The sequence below is a fragment of the Emys orbicularis genome, chromosome 7 (assembly GCF_028017835.1).
Source record: "Emys orbicularis isolate rEmyOrb1 chromosome 7, rEmyOrb1.hap1, whole genome shotgun sequence".
Taxonomy (NCBI): domain Eukaryota; kingdom Metazoa; phylum Chordata; order Testudines; family Emydidae; genus Emys; species Emys orbicularis.
In genome coordinates this window covers 85,927,600-85,945,614 of record NC_088689.1, presented here as the reverse complement: position 1 = coordinate 85,945,614, position 18,015 = coordinate 85,927,600, and the positions used below count along the sequence as shown (strand labels likewise).

At 44.4% G+C, this 18,015-nt stretch overlaps 1 protein-coding gene across 1 annotated transcript in view; it reads right to left on the bottom strand.

Moving 5' to 3' along the window:
- Positions 1-18,015, bottom strand: part of POC1A (POC1 centriolar protein A) — a 102,055-nt gene that overhangs the window by 61,209 nt on the left and 22,831 nt on the right. The gene's annotated exons all lie outside the window — the stretch shown is intronic.

The following is an 18,015-nucleotide window of genomic DNA, read 5'->3' as shown; positions in this document are numbered from 1 at the left end:
TGGTCTGCCAGTCACCATCAAACCCCTTTCCTGTCACCAACAGCTCCAAACAAGGTAGTGTGCCGGCTTCCACTCTTTTCTATCCTTTGTTCGGCTATGCTCATGATGCATCTCATGACATTGATGGAGTATTTATGTACTGATGGAAAGACATTCAAGCAGCAATGCTTCCGTGCTCATGCAGAAGAGGCAGATTTACTCATTAAGGAGCCTTTATTTGCTAATGACTGCACTGCTTGCTTGCTCAACTGATGACATTCAGTTTATAACTGATCACTTCGCTCATGCACTTTGATTTCACAATCAGTCTAAAGAAAACTGAAGTGCTGTAGCAACCTGTGGTGGGGATGTGCATGTCTACCCAATTACTAAAGATCAACAACACTCCTCTCTGGTGCAGCCTTTTATTTATTTAAAGTGAATTTTGTAATGTGGTATTACACCACCATGGGTTCAGCTCTGGCAGCTACAGTTTCAAGCTTAATAGAGTGAAAGTTATCTCTGCTACTTGCTTTAGATTTAGAGTCTCTAGGAACACGTAGACCAAGGGTAGTGACCACACATACATTCATAAGTACAAGGTCTAGTCTGTTTTATAAGTTTTATTAAAAAGTTACAATTAAAGTTATTACCCAAGTATATAGAAATTCTGTACAAACCTATACACAAGTTACAAATATAGTTATGCTCACATCCTTAACAACAGTGTTTGGGTCTGATGGGTCGCTCATAATTTGATCAACAGTAGAGGAATGGTTCCTGCTGGAGTCTCCCATAGGGAGCTCGATTTTCCCGTTATGGGCATCTCATTTTTATAATATGATTCTGTCTCTACCTACATTTTGTGCATGTCCATAAAAGGGTCAACCCTCTTTTCTCTTATTGCTCGGTGTTCCCTAGAAACTTAAGAGACCCCAATTTTCTATAGGCTGTGTAAGGTCCCTTTAGTCTCATTGGCACTGACGCAGAACCTGTATCCTGTGGTTAAGACACATTTCGGAGACAGATGCACCTTTACAATATTTTTATGATCTAATATTAATCTTCTGGGTGATTTTGCGCATTACCACCACTTGGTACCTTTCCCCCCCCCCCCATAATCTTTGGGCATCGGGTTATTTTTCAGTCATTGGCTTATGTCATCATTTCTTGACTCCAAGGCCTAAAATAGCTAAGCTAAAATCTTGCAGGCCTCGGCCTACCAGTTCTTGCGTTTCATTTTGTCTTACTTATGTCTAATACATGATTCTTCTAAATACTGATCAATCTTATACTTTTATAATCCTACAAATTAACTCTAACATACGATTATATATGACAAACATGTTGATTAATCATAACATCACACAATAAATGAATAATAAACTAAAATCATTGGCTACCCAGGTCTGCGGAGAATTTTTGCTACCCAGGGAGTATTGATGAGGAGATTATCCATCACATAGCCAAGGCCAGCTCTGCATTTGGAATGCTCTCATACCCCTCTGGAATGATAGCGGCATCAAAACAAGGAGTAAGCAGAATGTCTACCAAGCAGGCATGCCTCAATGCTTCTGTATTGTGGTGAGATATGGATAACATATCAGGAGTCAATTCTTTTAGACTTTAAATAGTCTTAACTAGTCTTCCACTGAAGTAGTGGTTGAATAGAAGTGCAGTACTATTCACACAGGTTTAAACATCTGGTTTAAAGTATTTTCACAAACATTTAAGAAGTACACAGTCTCAAAAGGATTAGGCAGACACTTGTATGCAATAAAGCAGAGTTAGGAAATACTTATCTAAGTACAGACGCAATAGACAAACTGTTCTATTACGAATAAATAGTGGAGAATACCGGGAATGAAATATTATGACAGACACTAAACAATTACTTTGCAGCCTGCTTCAATAAATGTATATGGCTGAGCTTCTGTCTAAGTCTGGATCAGGTTTCCAGAGACTGCAGATGACTACGGCTTTTGGGAAAGTTAATTTAAGTCAATACGTACATAGAGAACACAAAATGTATACTTTGACTAAAGTAGAGTTTGAGTAATCTTGCTGTGTTACTTCAGGTCACACTGCACCCAGACAGGCAGACAAGCAGCTTTCATTATCCTTAATCAAGTTAAGGGGATGTGCTACTTTAATAGCATTGCACTTATTTTCCCAAAAATCAAGCCATGACCCTTTACCCAGTTCCCCTTCTTCCTCTAATGTGCTTAGAAAAGAACATACATTGAACCTTACAAATGCTGAACATATACAAATACATATAGGTCAGATAAATTGCTGTTGTAAACCACTAAGCTCATCTGTTTGTTGTCAAACAGACAACTGCTGCTACTTGCACCCACATTTCTTTGTGCATGCAAAAACACAGGCACAAGATTACACCTGCACAAGTGGAGGCTATGAATGTCCTGAGATCCCAGGACATCTGTCCATCTATGGTTTTAAGGGGGCTAAATCTCCTGCTAATTCCTTAAAGAGGACAAATCCAATGACCCCATGGAAGGATTTGAAATGAGTTCTTAAAACAACTTTCTTGTAGCATAAATCACCTCTTATTGGAGAGGTCTTGCCAGGATTTGACTTGGCAGTTCCAATTTCTATATGTTTGTACGGACTTACCACAATTAGAGGCCAACCAGTGTGGGCTATAGGGACTATTAACAATACAGTAACTCCTCACTTAAAGTCGTCCCGGTTAACGTTATGTTGCTGATCAATTAGAGAACAGGCTAATTTAAAGTTGTGCAATGCTCCCTTATAATGTTGTTTAGCAGCCGCCTGCTTTGTCCACTGGTTGCAGAAAGAGCAGCCCGTTGGAGCTAGCTGGTGGGGGCTTGGAACCAGGGTGGACCGGAAGCCCCCTATCAGCTCCCCGCTCCCCTAAGTTCCCTGTGCAGCAGCCACCCAGCAGGCTATCAATTGCCAGGCAGTTCAGCTGTCCCTCCCCCCACTGCTCCCGGGAGCCTCCTGCTTGCGCTGTGGGGGGAGGGGGGGGAAGAGGGGGGACGGGCAGAGGGGAGAGAAAGAGGGGTGCTAATGTCAGGGTGTCCCTCTCCCCCCTGCTTACCCTATCTCCATAGAGCAGGTGGGGGGGGGGGGGGGGGGACGACGACATAAGAGGGCTCAGGACGGGTGGGAGCTTGCTGGCAGCAGGGGCTGTCTCAACTTGCTGATCTACTTAAAAGGGCAGTGTACCTAGAGTGGGGTCAGCGTACTTAAAAGGGCAATGCGTGTCTCTCTCTCACACACGGTGTATGTCTCTGTCTCTCTCTGCCATGCAGTCTCCCCTCCCTCCATTCCTGCTGCTTTGTAGAGTGTGAGGCTACATTAACAATGTGTTAACCTTTGAGGGCTCAGACGAGTGCTAGTTCATCATTTAGCAATAAGGCATTCCCTGGGAAATATCCCACCCTCTGACTCCACCACCTCAACAAACTTCACAATCATCATTGCATTGTTTGTTTAAAACTTATACTGTGTATGTGTGTGTATACACATAGGGTATGTCTACACTACCCGCCTGATTGGCGGGCAGCAATCGATCCAGCGGGGGTCGATTTATCGCATCTAGTCTAGACATGATAAATCGACCCCCGAGCGCTCTCCCATCGACTCCTGTACTCCACCACCACGAGAGGCACAGGCAGAATCGAAGGGGGAGCAGTAACAGTCTACTCACTGCAGTGAAGACACCGCGGTGACTAGGTCTAAGAATGTTGACTTCAGCTATGTTATTCATGTAGCTCAAGTTGCATAACTTAGAACGACTCCCCCCCCCCATGTAGACCAGGCCTTAGTCTTTTGTCTGGCGAAAAAAAATTCCCTGGAACCTAACCCCCCCATTTACATTAATTCTTATGGGGAAATTGGATTCGCTTAACATCGTTTCGCTTAAAGTAGCATTTTTCAGGAACATAACTACAACATTAAGCGAGGAGTTACTGTACTAGTAGCCCAGCAGTTCTCAAACAATGGGTCAGGACCCCAAACTGAGTTGCAACCCCTTTTTAATGGGGTCACCAGGGCTAGTGTTAGACTTGCTGGGGCCCGGGGCCAAAGCCCAAGCCCCCCCTCCATTCCCCCGCCCGGAGCGGGGGGGCTTGTGTGGGCTCAGGTTTCGGTCTCCCCTCCTGGGGTCAGAAGGGGGTCATGGTGCAATGAAGTTTGAGAACCCCTGTAGTAGTCCAACTATCCCTGCAGCTGTATCTTCCCCCAAAAAAGAGATTATTCATACATGTGTGGCCAGTGTGTAGTTTTCCCCCTGCCTTCTCCATATTAAGAACTGCTAAACTCTCAATTACTACCACACACTCTCAAGAAGACAGATTCTAAATAGAATAAACCAACCAGGAATGACGCAAGTGTGAAACATACAATCTGGTTGGAAAAATCTAAATACTGGTGCAATATTGAAGGATATGACATTTCTAAAATAAACAAAGAAGTCTTACAAAGAAAGCTCAACATTCTGGAAAGATTATAATCCTCCAGGTATTACGTACTTCATCTGAAGTTAACACCTTTCTAATGCAAGTTCCACTGTGAACAGCATGACTGTAATGAACAGGTGGGGAAAAGACAGACAGAAATTTACATCAGACAAGCTATTCACAATCAAGACCAACCCAGATGTCTCAGCTGTAGAACTAGTGTTCTTTAAATGATTTTATCGGTCACTAAATATTTGAGTACTGTATATTCAGGTAATTTAGCATGCTACAAAAATCACTCCCAAACAAGCAATGTAAACAGCAAGAACAGCAGTTACCATATGCCAGAGGAAAATGGAGATTCAACAGGATATAAATGGGCTAAAAATAGAACCGGATATCAAAGAATACACCTGTGTACAAATGGAAAGAACAAGGGGAACAGACAGGTCAATAGATACAACACACTTAGGGTATGTCTACACTACGAGGGTAGTTCGATTTCACTTAAATCGAATATGTGGAATCGATATTGCAAAGTCGAACGTGTGTGTCCACACTAAGGACAGTAATTCGACTTTGTGAGTCCACACTAACGGGGAAAGCGTCGACATTGGAAGTGGTGCACTGTGGGCAGCTATCCCACAGTTCCCGCATTCCCCGCTGCCCATTGGAATTCTGGGTCGAGCCGCCAATGCCTTCTGGGTAAAAAAAAAAAAAAGTGTCTAGGGTGCTTTTGGGTAATTGTCGTCATCCGTCCGTCACTACCGCCCTCCCTCCCTCCCTGAAAGCGCCGGCGGGAAATCAGTTCGCGCACTTTTCTGGTCAGTGACAGCGCGGACGCCACAGCACTGCGAGCATGGATCCCGCTGCGACCATTGCTGCAGTTGTGGCCGTTGTCAACGCCTCGCAGCTTATCATCCACCTTTCCCAGAGGCAGATGCAGATAAACCAGGTGAGGAGGCTACGGCACCGCGGTGAGGGCCTGAAGTCTGAGAGTAGCACAGGCCTGTCAGAAAGCACAGGACCCAGCGCCGAGGACATCACGGTGACAATGGGTCATGTGGATGTTGTGGAACGGCGATTCTGGGTACGGGAAACAAGCACGGACTGGTGGGACCGCATAGTGCTGCAGGTCTGGGATGAATCCCAGTGGCTGCGAAACTTTCGCATGCGGAAGGGGACTTTCCTTGAACTTTGTGAGTTGCTGTCCCCTGCCCTGAAGCGCAATGACACCCGGATGCGAGCAGCCCTGACTGTCCAGAAGCGAGTGGCCATAGCCCTCTGGAAGCTTGCAACGCCAGACAGCTACCGGTCAGTCGCGAACCACTTTGGCATGGGCAAATCTACCGTGGGGGTTGTTGTGATGCAAGTAGCCAACGCAATCGTTAAGGTACTGCTCTCAAAGGTAGTGACCCTGGGAAACGTGGAGGTCATCATAGATGGCTTCGCCGCGATGGGATTCCCAAACTGCGGTGGGGCTATAGATGGAACTCACATCCCTATCCTGGGACCGGACCACCAGGCCAGCCAGTACATCAACCGAAAGGGCTACTTTTCAATGGTGCTGCAAACACTGGTGGACCACAGGGGACGTTTTACCAACATCAACGTCGGATGGCCGGGCAAGGTTCATGACGCTCGCGTCTTCAGGAACTCTGGTCTGTTTAGACGGCTGCAGGAAGGTATTTACTTCCCAACCACAAAATAACTCTTGGGGATGTGGAGATGCCTACAGTGATCCTCGGGGACCCAGCCTACCCGCTAATGCCCTGGCTCATGAAGCCCTGTACTGGCGCCCTGGACACTGAAAAAGAACTGTTCAACTACCGGCTGAGCAAGTGCAGAATGGTGGTGGAGTGTGCTTTTGGCCGTCTCAAGGGGAGATGGAGAAGCTTACTGACTCGCTGTGATCTCAGCGAAACCAATATCCCCATTGTTATAGCAGCTTGCTGTGTGCTCCACAATCTCTGTGAGAGCAAGGGGGAGACCTTTATGGCGGGGTGGGAGGTTGAGGCAAATAGCCTGGCTTCTGATTACGCCCAGCCAGACAGCCGGGCGATTAGAAGAGCCCAGCGGGACGCGCTGTGCATCCGGGAGGCTTTGAAAGCTAGGTTCCTCAGTGAGCAGGGTAACCAGTGACTTTTAAGTTTGTTTAAAGAGAAGCTGAACCTGCCCCCGTTTCTTTACCCGGTTAATGTTGTCTATCCTATCCAGCTACATACCCCTTTCACCCCCTTCCAAAAAAATAAAATAAGTTTTATTTTGTTAATGAACACCGTTGTCTTTATTACTGTTTTCGCAGGAATGTTTTAAACCTGGGACGCAGACTGTGGTGGGGAGCGGGTGTAGTGTACTGATGCAAATGATGCTTCTAAACTCCAGGAATGACAGGATTCCCAGTGGTGGACTGGTTGTTTCAACGGAGCCTGCCAGCCCTCATGAGCGGGACTGCGTGTATGTGGGGGCTATGTGACTTTATGGCAGGGGGGAGGAGGGTTACAGATCCCCTGCTGCATGGCTCGGTGATCCAGGAAAAGGACCGCTGCATAAGATCTGCCCTCCCCCGCCACACAGTCACAGAGCACCCCCCCCCCCCCCCACAGAACATGAAAACCACCTCCCAGACTGACCAGGGTAACTAGTCACTGCACTGTGTATGTGCCCTGCTGCTGGACCTGCCCCCGCCTCTGTACCCTGCTAAAGGTGACGGTCCTGTCCAATTACCAAGCCCATTCCCCCCCTTCAGACAGACTCTCCCCCAAAACAACATGATGGAAACAGTAACGAACAGAAACGTATTTTTTATTAACAACCACACATGAAACTGGGGGGTGAAACTTGGACGGGGGCTTGGGTGAGGCGGGAAGGAAAGGACTTTTCAAATTTTGGGGAATGACAGCCTTCTGGTGCTTGAGCAGTCTGCAGGGGTGGAGTGAGAGTTTTCACGGACTCTGCCGCCCCTCCTTCTTGGGACTTTGGGCGAGGGGGGTATGGGACTTGGTGGCGGGGGAGGGCGGTTACTGATAGACTGGAGCGGGGCTCTGTCCTCCTGCCTCCGTTCCTGCAGAACATCAACAAGGCGCCGGAGCGTGTCCGTTTGCTCCCTCATAAGTCCAAGCAGCGTTTGAGTCGCCTGCTGGTCTTCCTGCCGCCACCTCTCCTCACGTTCCATGTGTGTCCGGTGCATTTGGGACAAATTCTCCCTCCACTGGTTCTGCTGTGCTGCCTGGGCTCGGGAGCAGCCCATTAGTTCTGAGAACATGTCCTCTCGCGTCTTCTTCTTCCTCCGCCTAATGTGTGGTAGCCTCTGGGAGTGTGATGCCAGGCTGGGTTGGGAGACAGTCGCAGATGTGGCTGTGGGAAAGAGAAAAAGGTAGTGAATTCCTCCGAAAGATAAATGTAGTTGTGAACAAAGAACATAGTCTTTCTCTGTGAACAAGACCATGCAGTGCACCTATCACATGCGCACTCAGGACAAGGTCGAATTTTCGGACCTCGCCTTCAGTGCCTGGGGTCTTGCACTGCCGATCTGGGAAGCGGGGCAGGACACCGGAATTTCTGTAGCAGGCAGACATGGTAAGCCGTAGACTTGTGGCTGCTTAAAACTTTAATAGTAGCACTGGCCTCCTTTCACATTGAAAGCAATGCCAGTCTCTGCTGCCAGCAATCCGGCAAGCATGAACTCTGCCCCTGTCCCACCCCCTCGCGGCTGTCCCAGGGAAAGATCCCTGTATGCTGCCCCTCTCACGCCTCCACCGCGTGGCTGTAAACCGGCGGTTAAAGTTCTGTAAAGGAATGGGCAAGCAGTCCCAATACTAACAGTCCCCTACCTAATTCAAAGCAGGTCATCATGAGCGACATCACAATAATGAGGATCTCGGACAGCGATAAAGAAAGGATGCTTCGGGAAAGCCTGCAAAGACCAGGGCCGTATGCCGCCATGCTGTGCAAGGCTATGATCCCGGAGTACTTGAGGATCTCCTGGCGCGGAAACGTCTCCTACTTCGGAGGACCCAATAAGGCCGCTCTCCCCAGGAACCTGATGAACAGGCTTTCCAATTACCTCCAGGAGAGCTTCCTTGAGATGTCCCTGGAGGATTTCAGCTCTATCCCCGGACATATAGACCGCATTTTAATATAGCTGCACTGGCAGGGACTAAAGAGTGGAGCGGCTTGGGCAGCAGAATCATGCACAACCGGACACTGTTAGATTTTTTTTAAATAGTTGGGACTGAATAGTTAAGCAAACAAATCATGAAAAACACATTGTTCTTATTGTTAATATTCCAGTTCTGTTAAAAATAAATGTTTAAATGTTTCAAACACTTACTGCTTGATCCTTCCCCTGAATCTGTGTCCGGGTTAAATGCTGGGGACGGTTGGTAGGGGATCTCTGTAAGGGTGATCAAGAGATCCTGGCTGTCGGGGAAATCAGCTTGGTAAGCGCTGTCGACTGCCTCGTCCTCCTCATCTCCTTCCTCATCTTCCCCGTCCGCTAACATGCCTGAGGAACCGGCCCTGGACAATATCCCATCCTCAGAGTCCACGGTCAGTGGTGGGGTAGTGGTGGCGGCCGCACCTAGGATGGAATGCAGTGCCTCGTAGAAACGGGATGTGTGGGGCTGGGATCCGGATCGTCCGTTTGCCTCTTTGGTCTTATGGTAGCCTTGTCTCAGCTCCTTGATTTTCACGCGGCACTGCGTTGCATCCCGGCTGTATCCTCTCTCTGCCATGGCTTTAGAGATCTTCTCATAGATCTTTGCATTCCGTCTTTTGGAGCGCAGCTCGGAAAGCACCGACTCATCGCCCCACACAGCGATCAGATCCAAGACTTCCCGATCAGTCCATGCTGGGGACTGATCGGGAAGTCTTGGATCTGATCGCTTTCTATTCTTTCTATTCTTCCTTTCTATTCTAAGATTGAACGGCCATCTCTGCTGGAGAGCTCTGCATCGTTGCCAGTGCTGCTGAGCTCGCCACGATGTCCACATAGGAAATGAGATTCAAACTGCCCAGACAGGAAAAGGAATTCAAATTTTCCCGGGGCTTTTCAGAGCATCCGAGCTCGGACTGCTGTCCAGAGCGTCAACACAGTGGTGCACTGTGGGATAGCTCCCGGAGCTATTAGCGTCGATTTCCATCCACACCAAGCCTAATTCGATATGGCCATGTCGAATTTAGCGCTACTCCCCTCGTTGGGGAGGAGTACAGAAGTCGAATTTAAGAGACCTCTATGTCGAACTAAATAGCCTCGTGGTGTGGACGGGTGCAGGGTTAATTCGATGTAACGGCGCTAAATTCGACATAAACGCCTAGTGTAGACCAGGCCTTAATTTGTTGACATGAAACAAACAAACAAAAGAAACACTGAGATTAAGATGCAGTCTTAGACTATGTGTATATTTTGGGATTAGTAGAATCTTTTAAAAGTTTTTACACTCTCTCAATTGTTTTAGTACTGCAAATTGAAAAACTTTAAAAAAAAAAAAAAAGAAGTGTTTGAAGTATACCTGTGAGGATGAAAAAGTGAGAACAAGCCATCTCTCTTCAAGTAACATCACCCTGTCCAAGTCTTAGGCAGGTCTCTCAACTTCCTAGTTTGCACCATTACTCAAATCTTTGGGACTGCAACAGATCTCTAGCAGATAACTTTGTCCATCCTTCTGTACTTTGGCAGGAATGACTTTTGTTATTAATATTAGTATTACTGTAGCACCTAAGAGCTCTAATCATCGACCAGGACCACGTTGTGCTAGGTGGTGTATAAACAAAGAACAAAAGACCGTCCCCTGCCCCGGATAGTTTACAATATATATACAGGTCTGTCGCATCTTACGCACATTTAACATGCGCGATTTCAGCTTTACGCGGTCAGCAAAAACAAAAACACACAAAAAAAGAAAGAAAAACAACAATTTTAATACTGTACTTGTAGTGCGGGCGATTCCACCTGCCATTCAACTCAATGTAATTTTGACTATACGCGGTTTTCACTTTACGCACTAACCGTGGAACGGAACCCCCGCGTAAGAGGAGACTCACCTGTATAAGACAAGAGATGACAGATGCACACAGACACATAGGGGAGCATGAGACAATATTGGTTAGCATCACAGGCTGTGGTCTGCCTACATTAGCAGGCTAACCATTACCAAGGTTTTTGTAGGTATCATGTTCAAAGGAGACTAAGGAGGGTTTTGAAAGAGGATAAGGAGTTAGTTTTGCAGATGTTTACAGTGAGATCCTTCCAAGCATGAAGGGCAGCATGGGAGAAAGGACAAAGATGCTCATTTGAAAATTTTACAAGTGGGAAATGGAGGCAGCATCGTGGGCTGATCAGAGATAGGAGTCAACATGTCGACAGTTAGAGAAGAGAGGTAGGGTGGAAACAGGCTGTGAAGTGTACTGAAAGAAAAAAATAAGGTGATTATGTCTGGCACAATAGAGAAGGTGGAAACCTGTATACAAAGAAGAGGGTGACAGTCAAAGTGATGAGCTAGGAAAGCGATCTTTGCAGCAGCAGCATTCTGAATGGATATGGGAGGGCCAAGACTGCATTTGTCAAGACCAGAGAGAACAATGTTGCAGTAATCAAGTTGCAAGGCAAGGAGAGCCTTGACGAGAGTTTCAGCGGCACAGATGGATAAGAAAGGCTGTATCTTAGAGATGTGATTCAGAAAGATTCTGCAAGACTTAGACATAGCCTGGATGTGAGGACCTGGAGAGGTCTGAGTCAAAGATGACACGCAGGCTGCAGGCCTGCATGACAGGCAGGATGGTGGTGTTGTCCACAGAGATCAACAAAGGAACAGGAAGGGCAGGCGGTGGTGGGGATTAAGAGCTGTTTAGCCATGTTGAGCTTGAGCTGCTAGACACCCACAAGCAGATGTCAGACAGAGAGAGAGACCCTGAGATTTTAGTTTGAACAGGTGACAGGTCCAGAGTAGAGAGGTAGATCTGTGAATTGCCAGAATAGCAAGGGTAGCTGAACTTACATTTGCAGATGAGATTACCTAGAGATAAACTATAGAGGGAGAAGAGAAGGTGACCAAACAGAACCCTGTGGGACTCCAAAGAAAATTGGGGAAGAGGTGAGGAGGGACATACCAAAAAACAGTAAGAGGTAGGAGGAAAATGAGGAGAGAATAGAGTTATGGAAAACAAGATTTCAAGAAGAGCATGGTTGACAGTGCAGACAGGTCAAGGAGGATGAGAATGAAATGCTGGTTCTGAGCTTTGCCTAGGAAGAGATCATAAACTTTAGTGACAGCTGTTTCAGTGAGGTAAAAGGAGTGCAAGCTGAATTGGAGAGGGTCTAGGATGGAACTGAGGGAAAGGAACTCTAGATAACTACACCTCTACCCGGATATAATGCGACCCAATATAACATGAATTCGGATATAACGCGGTAAAGCAGTGCTCCGGGGGGGCAGGGCTGCGCACTCCAGCAGATCAAAGCAAGTTCGATATAACGCAGTTTCACCTATAACGCGGTAAGATTTTTTGGCTCCCGAGGACAGCATTATATCGGAGTAGAGGTGTATTTTAAACTGCATGTTCTGAGCTTAGAGATGAAGAAGGCAGATGGGGTGGTAGCTGGAGAGGCAAGTACTGTCAAGGATGGGTTTGTTTTAAGATAAGAGAGACTTGTATTGAGGAGAAAAGTCACAAGAGCAGGAGCTTAAGGAGACAAGTAAGGGAAGGAGAGAGTGGGCACATGGGAGATCAGGAAATGGGATCAGATCACTGGGGCAAATGTAGGGGTTAGTCAAGGAGAGCAGATAAGAAACTTCTACATTAGTCACAGGGAAGAAGGGTGAAGAGACCTGTAGGAGAGGAAGACAAGACAAGACAAGCCGAGGGAAAAGGGATGGTCACATCACATTTGTCCATTTTCTCTTGGAAGAAGTCAGTGAGATCCTGTTCAGAACGAAGCAGGAAGAGGGAAGGTTTAAGGAATGAGTTACAGGTGGCTAAAAAGCAGCTGGCACTGCGATATGTGAGATTCAATCTAGTTGTTTAACTGGGGCGTTGGCAGGCCTGAAGTAGAGAACAAATTTGTAGTGGAGAAGCCAGCATGGTCCCTGGATTTCCACCACAGAATCTCTTTAGCATGACAGGAAGAGTGGAGGAAAGATGTTGGGCATGAGCAAGGGCTGGGGGTTTTCAGGAAGACTTTGTGATGGGAGGGGGGGTCAAAAAGAATCAAGGGTGGAAGAGAGTGAAGCATGGAGAGAATCAACCACCATATCAATGGAAAGAAAGAGAAGAGAGGCAGGCAGGCAGGCAGACGGCTTAGAGCAGATCAGAGTGGATAAAAAAACATTTATTTAAATTATAAGTTTTTCTTTTTAAAATAAACTTATTTAATGCTAATTCTGAACGTAATACAAAATATGTTAAGGCCTAAACTACTTATAAATTTAGTTATAAATGTAAAATGTTTTGATAAAAGAAGTTTATGTATCCAAAACATTTAAGGTTGTTTTCTTTAATAAAAAGAAATTTTATATGCTGTTTTGTGTATTTGTTTAAATTCTAGTTACCATCCTAATGCAGCTTGACATAAATCATGAGCAAAAAGTTATTTCGTAAATAAGTAGTATATCATTCATTTTCTAACATTCTAACAATGTAGAAGTAATAATCTGAAAACATTAAGCTATATAATTGCTTTAAAATGTATAGAGTTATAGCATACCATCCTATGTTGCAAAAAGGTGTACCAATCTAATGTAAAGGCTCTAATTAGTTGTAAATCAACATTTTAATGGTTATACGGTAGAACCTCAGAATTATGAACACCTCAGGAATGGAGTTGTTTGTAACTCTGAAATGTTCGTAACTATGAACAAGACGTTAGGGTTGTCCTTTCAAAAGTTTACAATTGAACAGTGACTTAATACAGCTTTGAAACTTTACTACGCAGAAGGAAATTATATAATATACAAGCTTTCAAAAAAATTCATAGTCAGAGGTGGCAATTGTTTTAAACATATTATCTTCACTAAGTATTTTACTATTAAAAGGTAAAATAGTACTGTTTGTGGTAGCCGTCGGTTACACAGTAAATATACCTGCTAGGTACTATAAATTGCTATTTAGCACCACCACACCCTTTTATAGTAATTTTGCTCACGGAGAGTTTGAACATTACACATGCTGCTGCTAAGTCTTAAAACAATCACTGTAACCTGGGAATCAGAGACCCAAAATTTAACTTCGTTTCTATCATCTGTTAATAGGATTTGTGCTTTTATTTCCTCCCTCCCATTTTTGTTTGCTATTCCCATCTCCACTCTCAAATGCTTAGTACTTAAAAAAAAAAAAAAAAAAAAAAAAGACAGTGCCAACAACCCCGCAACAAGCTACTGACCCCAAGCAAATTTAGTTTTCCAGCATCAAATTTTATTATAAATAACAATGCTTTTAAATTATAAAAATGTTCTGGTAGTACTGCTCTTTTACCTTCTTTCCAACACACACCTCCCACACATAACTCTGCCCCTCCCTCTTACTCTCCTGGCATGTCTTAAGTTACACCTAAATATAATCAACACAAAAAGTTATTTGGCTTTTTGGAGAAGGCCTACCCAAAAAAAATAAAAATAAAAAAAAAACAGGAACAGAAAATATTCTTATCAGATTTATAAACTACTTGCAAAGCAGGTTTCACAAAAATAAAATCTCATCTACAGGGGATTTGTGAAGCTCTATAAAAGCTGGGGATCGTACTGTCTAGTATAAAGCGCTATATGAGTCTAACAGAAGAGCAGTCCTATAACTTTCTGTACAAATGCCATAATGAAGACCTGATAGTTACTCCCCTGTCAAAGCTAGAACAAGCTTTCCATTATAAGCTTCATTTTTTAAATCCTCCTAAGCCTCCTTACCCAAAATGTTTCATGAATGTCTTCAGACCCAATGAGATTCTCCCCCTTGCCAATCACCCCAAACTTGAGGCTAATTAGACATAGCAAGTCTGGCAAATGGGAGGTGTTTTCATCTTAGGAAATGAGAATAACTTCTCTGACTATGTCAGCTCAAAAATGGCTTGGTCTGGAAATTTGAAGTTCTGTTCTGTTACCTGCAATGAGAACTAGCGTCCAAGTATTTTAGAATAGTTGGGAAGTCAATTTTGGAGAAAGTCACTCACTGTAAAACTCCCAAAACTTTTCAAAACTGTTAAGTCCTGACAGAGGTTATGAATTCCTCCGTTTAAACTTTTGTTAACAAGACAGCTTCTAGCTCTTTGTGTTAAAGATAAATTGAAAAGGAACACTGATCACTACGGTTAGCAGTTCACCAAGTTTATCTTTCCCTCAAAGTCATTCAGTTATTCATGGGCTTCCTGTACCACCCTCCTCCACATCCAGGAAGGAAAACATGTCAGCCACCAGAGCTGCCTGGTAGAGTTTCTGCTCCTGACTGAGAGCATCTATGCACACCCTTCCTACCATAAGGGAGAGCAGATGGGGGAATCCTAGACCTCATCTTCAATTCAGTGACTCCTCCAGTGATTCTACTAAAAGACACCATGACCCACCAGTCCTTGAGCCAATGTCACTTTCCTTTCCACAGAGGTAACTGCATACTAACGTGCCTCAGCAGCAGACATTTTCCACCCATTTATCCACTGACAACCAGTTTAGCAGTGAATAAGGAAGATGTAGTGGCGGAAATTCACCCTACTGATGGGTGAGCACATGATGGCATGATATTTAATCCCTTCTGTCAGGTAAAGAGTGGTATTGACAAAGGCAATTACTTCTTTAAAAATGTAGAGGTAAGAAGCCATTATACAGATAAATTATCTTGTCACAGGAAAAACATTTAGATGACTTCAGGTCACAGTTAGTAAAAAGAGCATGTATGCCAATAAAAAAAAGTACATAAATACTTACAAGATACTTCTTCACTAGCTTTTTGACCACAATTTTTTTTAAAAAAAAGTTTAAAAATGGAAAAATAAAAGCCTCCAGTTACTATATTTCAAGTAGTATCTAAAAATTTCCCTACTTATAAGACCCCTATACACAGACACATGTGCATCTACCTCAACCCTCCCCCCCTCCCAAAAAACACACAAACCCCGAAATCCTGGAACTGCATGCAAATCTGATGCTGTCCTCTATTTTGACAGCAGACAGCGGAGTAGCACATCCATATGCTGATACACCTGTTTAAAGTGTCTTACAGTTTTAGTCAGTGAAGTGGAGAGTTTCTATAGTTTTACCACTTACCAATCAGGTGGGTAGAAGGTGAGGATTATATGGCCAAAGTTACGTTTGCTTGCAGAATCTTAACTCTGCATTGTTTGGTCTCCTATTTATAAATATAACAATACTAATGTTTTACATAACTATTTGCTTACAACTTCTACTCTGTTAGTGAAGTTGTCTGGAAGTAGTCATTAAAATCTTCAGAGAAAGTATACATACAGAGTATATATTTACATTTTTCTAATGACTACCCAAGAATGACCTATAAAGGTCCTGTAACATTCCGTTCCTGTATGATGAACAAATATCAATGGTGGGCTTGCATACCAAGTCTCATTTGTATGAGAGTGAGTGAAAGTATTTTACAACTTGAAGCACTTAAGAATAAAAATGTGCAGCTACAGCATGATATTTTGCAGCTGCAAGATGTCAGGTCAGAGCTACAAACTCCAGTCTCTCTAACGATCTTTCTGGTATGAGGGGCCAGCTCCATTATAATTAAAGACAGCAATATAAACTTGGCAATTCTCCCTATGTAAACTAGAGCTAATCAGCCGGTAACACAAATTCCTGGCACTCCAACAGTTGCGTCAAAGCATGTTTGAAGGAACTCAAGTCTTTCTTCTTGAAATTTTCGCTTACGAATGACTGTCCCAGAACAGCAATCAGCTGTCAGAAGAACCACCAAATCTGGACCAGGCATATTCTCCCACACAAACTCACAAGTCAAGAATGTCTTCAGAACAAGCTGTTCATCTGGGTGACTAATATTTCTACAATCTTGCTCATTTAAAAAAAAAAAAAAATACATTTGTCTTTTAACACTTCATTTTCAACCACAGTAGTTACTGACACTGACTTAGGAGATGTCTACACTGCCATCAGAAGTGTGACAGCAGCACATGCAGACATCACCGAGCTAGCTTTGAGCTAGCTAGTTCAGGTACCAAAAGCAAAGAAGCTGCACCAGCAGCAGATGGCAGCATGGGCTAGCTGTCCAAGTACATACCCAGGGTCCCAGGCACAGTTGTATAGCCCATGCTGCCATGGCTTCACTGCTACTGTTACTCAAACTAGCTAGATCAAGGCTAGCTTGGATAGGTGTACCCTTGCTGTCTCTCTCGGTCACTGGGGCGGTACAGACAGCTGTGTTAAGATTAGAGAGGAAGGGGTAAAGACACAATACATATCACATAACTTTTTCACCCCCCAAAAAGTGTGTTAAAATCAGCCTCTAAATCAACATAGATTTTATAAGGTTGGGGAAATCAACCCAGGGCCAGAACAGGTCTGTTGAACCAGGCCCTAAGTTAATACACTACTAAGATTGCACAAGAATGTTTGATTTTTAGAAAAAATGCTCTCTCTCATCCCCACCTCCTTCCATTACTCCCTAATTGGAGGACCTAATGTGTTGCAATGCAGATTGTAGCAGTCCATCACTGCAGAAGAGTTTCCAGCTGTTGCTAATATAATGTAACAAGGAATGCTGGAATCCAGCAGAAGATGAGAGGCATGTCTGATTGACCTAGGCCAGACTCAAAACTCAGTGACTTGTATGTCTGTGTCCATATGTATCCAATGCAAAATGGTTAGTCCCACATCTGACTAGCTGATTCAAGAAGAATCCAATCATTTTTTTAAAATATAGCATCAATCCACATAAAACTACAAATGAAGTCTCCTCTAGTATTGCACAATGCAGAGTTTAAGGACTCTCAGCTATTCACTACCTTTTCAGTTCTGGAGCTACTCCAGGCCAAGGTCAAATTCTCTCATTTATGCAACCACATGGCGGGGGGGGGGAGGGGGGGAGGCAGAAAGAAAAAGAAAAAAAGTGTGTGTAGAAATCAGGCTCAGGCTCCTAATAAATAAGTTAATCGTTTACTAAAAAGACACTCCTCCTCCCTCTGCTCCCCCCTTCTCCTGCTCTCAAACTAGGACTCACTATAAAAGGCACAAAGTCCTTACTCTCCACTACATAAGCCCCCTTCCAGTAAATAATTAATGCCCTTGCTCCCCTTAACTGTTAAGTATGAAAGAAAGCAGGTGTGTGTGTGTGTGTGTGTTTCACATGTCCTGTATTTAGCGGATAGCTCGTTTTTGTATTTCATGTAACTCACCCCTCTATACAGCTTCAGGCTAGGGTCTTCAAAATGGGGCCTACAAGACTTGGGCTTCCAAGTGGGGCTACAAAAGCCCAAAGCCCTTTGACTTTGGAAGTCCCAGCCCTCAGCCAATAAGGACACTGTTGGGTTAAAATTTAAGTTGTCACTATCATCATCATCATCATCTTGCAAAAGAATATTTTAGAACTTGTTTGCTTTTCATTATTCATGCCTTTGCTGCCTCACTCAGCTTGG